Source organism: Xenopus laevis, chromosome 7L (genome assembly GCF_017654675.1).
Source record: "Xenopus laevis strain J_2021 chromosome 7L, Xenopus_laevis_v10.1, whole genome shotgun sequence".
Taxonomy (NCBI): Eukaryota; Metazoa; Chordata; class Amphibia; order Anura; family Pipidae; genus Xenopus; species Xenopus laevis.
This window is the reverse complement of record NC_054383.1, coordinates 61,589,926-61,596,841: the sequence shown is the minus strand read 5'-3', so window position 1 is coordinate 61,596,841 and position 6,916 is coordinate 61,589,926.

Genomic DNA, 6,916 nt, shown 5'->3' with positions numbered 1-6,916 from the left:
GGATCACGCTCGGCTCCCAGCCCTGTACTGACCAAGTTGGGATGGTGTACGATTCGGTTCCCCCACGGTAAATCGATGTTTTAACACTCTCTCTGGAGGAGCTGTAATGGACGCGTCCTTCCCGTTCCGCAGCTGGCCACGCCCCCCCCCGGTTGGTAATTTCTTATTACAGATTTATGTTCTTTCAAACAAACTTTGATTGTAGGCTGTGTTTGACCTACGTACGCCAAACCACATGGACACTTAATACAATAGAAGTGTGGAAACCCTTAATATTGTATGGTGTTCCTTTAAGAGGGTGCATTACCTTATCCCCTTTGATTATACCATTACAGTGACCACAATTATGACATGGGTGGGTACCTGTAGGGATTTTTGTTGATGTTGTGTTTTTCCTATTTTGTTTAATCAGATCTTCAATATTTTTTCCTCTTTTATAGGAGAAGAGAAAATGTTGGACATCTTAGGGTCTTTCTCCAAAATGCCCCAATATTTTAATATTGCTTTTTTTAATAAACTTCGAATTGGTATCATATGCAGACACAAATGGTATTCTTTGAAAGGTGTCCTTTTTTTCTTTGTTGCAACAAAACTTCTCTTGGCATTATACCTACCTCCTCTTGTTTTTTTTTTTAAACTTTCCTGTTTGTACCCTCTATCCATAAATTTCTCAATCATTTTATCTGACTCCTGTTTAAATAAATTATTGGTACTCGTTATTCTTCTCACCCTCATCATCTGGCTTTTGGGTAACCCTTTAAATAAATTAGGGGCATGGAAACTCGTAGGTCGTAGTAATGTGTTCCGATCAGTGGACTTGGTATATAGGGTGGTGTAAAATGTACCTTCATTTAGGGATATGTTTACATCCAAAAAAATGTATATGTGTCGGATGACTTTCCAATGTAAATTTTATAGTATGATGGACCGAATTTAGGTAAGTCAAAAACAGGTTAAGTTGTTGCTGTAAACCTTTCCAAATAAAGACGTATCAGCCATATATCGCATGTAGGACTAAATACACCCCACAAAATCATTATTCGAAAAGATCAACTTCTGTTCAAAAAAATCCATATAAATATTTGCATATGCAGGTGCCATGTTGGCACCCATGGCACAGCCCTGTATCTGCAAATAAAATTTGTTCTTAAAGGTGAAATAATTATTGCAGGAAATGAAATGAGGAGCAGTGAACACAGTGTTACTAAGGCAATCACACTGCAAGTTTGTGTAAATTAAACTACTAATCACAAAAGAAGAAAAAGAAGAAGTGAAATCAAAACACTGTTAGTCCATAAACACTCACTTCAAAGCAAACTAGTTCAGTGTGGCGCCTATATAGTATAATTGGCAAAACTGCCTTATATAAAAATTAGGCTAAAAAGAGGAGTGCCCACAAAAGACAAACCCACTGCTAGTAGCCCATAAGGCCGCAGTGCAGGAACAATGTCCTTAAAAAACATTCATTTAAAAACCAGCAAATGGTGGAAACGGTGGTATCTTAATCAGCCAACAAAAATACTTTTCTGGTAGTAGTATAAACCATTGGTTACAGTGCAAACACTACCCGCTCCCACCCTTCCATTTGTGCCCCAAGTTTGTCAGCATAAACCTGCCTGTCTACGTAGGGACAAAGTGGGAGCTAAATGAATGCTTTTTAAGGACATTGTTCCTGCACTGCGGCCTTACGGGCTACTAGCAGTTGGTTTGTCTTTTGTGGGCGCTCCTCTTTTTAGCCTAATTTTATTAAAAGTTAAGTTTTATATAAGGCAGTTTTGCCAATTATACTATATAGGCGCCACACTGAACTAGTTTGCTTTGAAGTGAGTGTTTATGGACTAACAGTGTTTTGATTTCACTTCTTCTTTTTCTTCTTTTGAAATAATTATTAGTGATGGGCGAATTTGCGCCGGTGAAAAATTTGCGAAACGGCACCGGCGTCTTGTTTTTGACACCAGCGCCTGTTTTTGACGCCGGCGCCCGTTTTTCCGACTCCGCGCCCGTTTTTGACGCCGGCGCACGTTTTTTCGGGAAAAAAAAATGTTGACAATGGCGAATTTTTGCCACAAATTTTCGCGGGCGTTTCGCGAATTTATTCGCTGGCGGCGAAACGCGCAAATTCACCACAAATTCGCCCATCACTAATAATTATTGGTAAGTACCAATTCCAATAATGTACACATAAAGTTAATTTTTTATGTAGGTAATTCCGTGTGTCCTAAATAGGTACGAATACATTCCACCCCCTCTTCGTGTGGGATAGAGGTGTATAAATCCCGAACATCCAAGGAACATAATATGCAATCATTTTCGAGGGCCTTGATATTTTTCAATCTTAATAAAAAATCTGTAGTGTCCTTTAAACAAGGTTTGAGTGTGGGGATAATGTCCTGTAATGTTAAATCCACGAAAATAGCTATTGGTTGAAGAAGAGAACCAACATAAGAGACTATGGGTCTTCCTGGAGGGTCCTTGAGGGTTTTGTGTATTTTTGGGAGAAAATAAATGTGTGGTACCTGGGCATTCTTACAAAGCAATAAATCATATATATACACTCAGTAATTATGCCTTCCATCAAAGCAGAGTGTAATAAAATTTTAATTTGTTCCCTTAGTGTTTTCATAGGATTTTCTTTAATTCTCTTGTAGTGGGTTGTATTGCATGATTGTCAGAAAGCCTCTTTCTCATAGTCAGTTTTGTTTAACACACCACAATTCCTCCCCCTTTATCAGACTTACAGATTATGATATTATCATTTTCCTGCAACTTATTAATAGCTTCCCATTCCTTAGTGGTAATGTTATTACATTTGGGTTTATTCTGCTTTAATAGATGCTCTTCAACATCCAATTTAACCAAAGTTTCAAAAGCTTCCAGAGATGGAAGATTACACGGTGGCATATATGTGCTCTTAACCTGTAATTTGGATATTAATTTTTTCTCCATTAAATCCTGTTTCTTTACCGATTCCTTCCCTAAAAAAAACACCTTAAGTTTTAATAAATTTGAAAAAAATCAATGGTAAAATTGAATGGTGGGTTAACATGCACAGGAACAAAATTAAGACCTTTGTTCAGTACAGAAATTTCAATGGGAGACAACTCAAAAGAAGAGAGATTAAACACATTGTTTACCTCCTTGCTCTGTTCTTTACATAAGGTCTTTTTCTTCCTGCGTCTTGTCTTACGGTGTTTCCGCGGGTCCTGTCTAAAAAAGCAGCAGGTGAAGCTTGAGAAGAAGTGAGCAAGGAGGCATCCGATTCTGAGGATTGATACGAAAAAGTCGTCTGTCGCTTCATTCTTTGGGGTCTTCTGCCCTCCTTCCAGGAATAGACTTCTCCTTTTTCGTAATCCCTCGTATCCCGCTGAAATTTCTTCAGCTTGTTCTGTAGTATGTCCTGCTCCATTTTGTCTATACTGAGTTGTAACTCCTTTAGTTTTCCCTAGTAGATCTCCATGCTTTCCTTTGCTTTGTAAAGTTCCTCCGTTTTGTGCACTTCCTGCCATACTTCTTTCAACCCCGTTTGTAGTTGTTGCACTGTTAGGGTGATTAGATCCAGGCTGCAGCGATTTAGAATCCCCTGCCATTTTTCCAGGAATACACGATCCTCGCTGAATAATACAGGTTTTCGATGTACCCTGAGGCCCTATGGGATCCGCGTCGCTTTGGCATATTCTGCGAGTGTTGAAGCGTGTAATAGCCATGAGGTCTCTCGGCGTTTTAGCTTTTCCAATTGCCGAAACAGATCTGCCTCCGCTGGTGCTGTTAAAGTCGGTGCGGCTTGTGAAGCATTCAAGATTCTCCTGCGTTCGGCTTCCGTATAGCCAAAAGTATCAGCACGTTGTTCTGTGGTGGCTGCAATATAGGTAAATGACATACCGAGGAGGGTGCGCTCGTGAGGACCCCAGTTTAATTCGCTTTGTGTGCCAGCCTTTTGTTTCTTTGTATTGGACTATTGGGAGTGCCGTCTCCCTTAGGCTTTGAGCACCAGCAGTATGCTTTAGAAGGGCCTGAGTGTGCAAAAGCGTGTTGCCGAAAATCGAACAGTGTAGGGAAATCACGTGCACACCCCTAAAGGGTTACCCAAAATCCAGATGATGACGGTGAGAAGAATAACTAGTACCGATGATTTATTTAAACAGGAGTCAGATATAATGATTGAGATATTTATGGATAGAGGGTACAAACAGGAAAGTTTAAAAACAAACCAAGAGGAGGTAGGTATAATGCCAAGAGAAGTTTTGTTGCAACAAAGAAAAAAGGACACCTTTCAAAGAATACCATTTGTGTCTACATATGATACCAATTCGAAGTTTGTTAAAAAAACAATATTAAAATATTGGGGCATTTTGGAGAAAGACCCCAAGATGTCCAACATTTTCTCTTCACCCCCGATCTTCTCCTATAAAACATGAAAAAATATTGAAGATCTGATTAAACAAAATAGGAAAAACACAACATCAACAAAAATCCCTACATGTACCCACCCATGTCATAATTGTGGTCACTGTAATGGTATAATCAAAGGGGATAAGGTAATGCACCCTCTTAAAGGAACACCATACAATATTAAGGGTTTCCACACTTGTAACTCAAAAGGGGTTATCTATTGTATTAGGTGTCCGTTTGGTTTGGCATACGTAGGTCAAACACAGCGTACAATCAAAGTTCGTTTGAACAAACATAAATCTGTAATAAGAAATTTCCAAGCAGACATTGAGGAGACAGATAAGAAGAAAAAACAGGAAACCACTTTAGCCAAACATTTCTATGAATATAAACATAGGGTGTCACAGATCCGTTGGCAGATTCTGGAAAGAGTGATTGAGAAACAGGGACAAGATCTTAAACAAAAATTACTACAACACGAAAGCTTTTGGATATGGACTCTACAGACACAGTCCCCTAGAGGCTTAAATGAAGAATTCAATTGAACATGTTTTTTATAATATATTTTTTATAATATTCTTACTGCTGGTTTAATGAACCATTCTCCTTTATTTTTCAGATATTAATTCGAAAAAAAGTCAAATATGCATCCAGGGTGAGGTAAAACTTTTCTCCCATTAATAGGGATAGTTAAGTATTATACTATAGAGTTGGTTGAAATTGATACATTTATCTCCTCAAATTTGGATACTGTATATAATCTAAGGATTTGCAAGCTTTTTGGCTATTTTTTCGCTAATAAGTGGACTTTCACCTGGAGACAACTGTTTGAAACATTTTTTGAAACATTTTTTGAAACAATTGTTGACACACTGGACAATTTTTTTTCAGCTGGGGGTGGGTCTAATTGCCTTTTTAATTTGTATGCACGTATGTCTCTGTATCACCTGACGAAGGGGGAACGCCCTCCGAAATATTGTGTGACGCAATAAACACACCAGGGGTAGGACCCCGGTTTAATTTGCTTCGTGTGCCAGCCTTTTGTTTCTTTGTAGGTAACAAAAATAAACCTCATGAGCCTAAAATCTCCTTCCCCAACAAATTTAGTGTGGATAGGACTACATTTTTTGTCTTCCAGGAGGCATGCAAATTATATCTGTTTCTTTCCCCATTTGTTTGCTTCTGGGGAAGAGAAAGTAAGATTTGTAATGACCTTATTGCAAGGTGACCCACAAATATAGGTGCCAAGGTTATATCCCTCTGACCCTGCCCGGTTTTCCCTTGAAACACTCTTCTATAGTATGGCAATACTTTACGGTGACCCGGATCGTACTTCTTCAGCCAATACCGCGATTCGAAAATTACTCCAGGGAAAAAGGGTCGCAGAGGAATATTGCACTGAGTTCCGCTGGTGAGCTGTAGAAACTGGTTGGAACAACATGGCTCTTCGTAGCCAATTCTGGTTAGGGCTTTCTGAAGCTGTAAAAGACAGCCTAGTAAACTACCCTCTATCAACTAATCTGGATGATCTAATGTCTCTAGCCATCCAAGTTTATAGAAGACAGAGGGAGAGAAGGGCTGAAAAGGGTACTTCCTTTCCTACTGGATATACTAATGTTAAGCTGTCCAACCCCTCTGTGCCTCTGCCTCAGGAGCAAACAATGCAATTCGGTATCACTCATCTAACTCCTGAGGAAAAGGCCTGCAGTCGGTCTCAGGGTTTGTGTATTTACTGTGGGGAGAATGGTCATTTTCTCAACCAGTGTCCTAAGAGGCCGGGAAACTTCAAAGCCTAAATGGAGAAGGGGAGCTCCATTTGGATCGAGAAGTTTCCTCTCCCCAATTTTCCTCTAGGATCATGGTACCTGTTATTTTAACCTGGCCTTCGGGTTCTGTTAAAGTTTCTGCTTTTGTGGATTCTGGGGCAGTGGGAAATTTTTTGGATGCTGCCTTCGCAGTAAAGTATAACGTTCCTCTAACACCTCTTATTCCTCCCATGAGAATCTTAGCCATTGACAAAAGCCCTTTGGGATCAGGTTTGGTAACCAAATGATCTGTGGCATTGACCATGTGCACTAACCACTTGCATTCTGATGAGTTTTCCTTTCATATTATCGAGGGTTCTTCTTCTTCTCTAATTTTAGGGTTACCGTGGTTACAGGTACACAACCCTCATATTGACTGGATAACTGGGAAAATTCTTCAGTGGGGTCCCAAATGTAAAGGTTCTTGTTTAAATGTTCCTCAAATGGTGGCAATCACATCCTTAGAGGGTTTACCCGTCGCTTATGCATAGTTTTATGATGTGTTTTCTAAAAAAGCTGCTGAAACACTACCTCCACATAGGCATTATGACTGCCCAATTGACTTCATTCCTGGGTCTACTCCCCCAAAGGGAGGACTTATCCCCTTTCATTGCCCAAAGCCCAGGCAATGAAAGATTATATCAAGGAAAATCTCGAAAGGTTTCATTAGACCCTCTAGTTCCCCTGCAGGTGCTGGGTTCTTTTTCGTGGGCAAGAAGGAT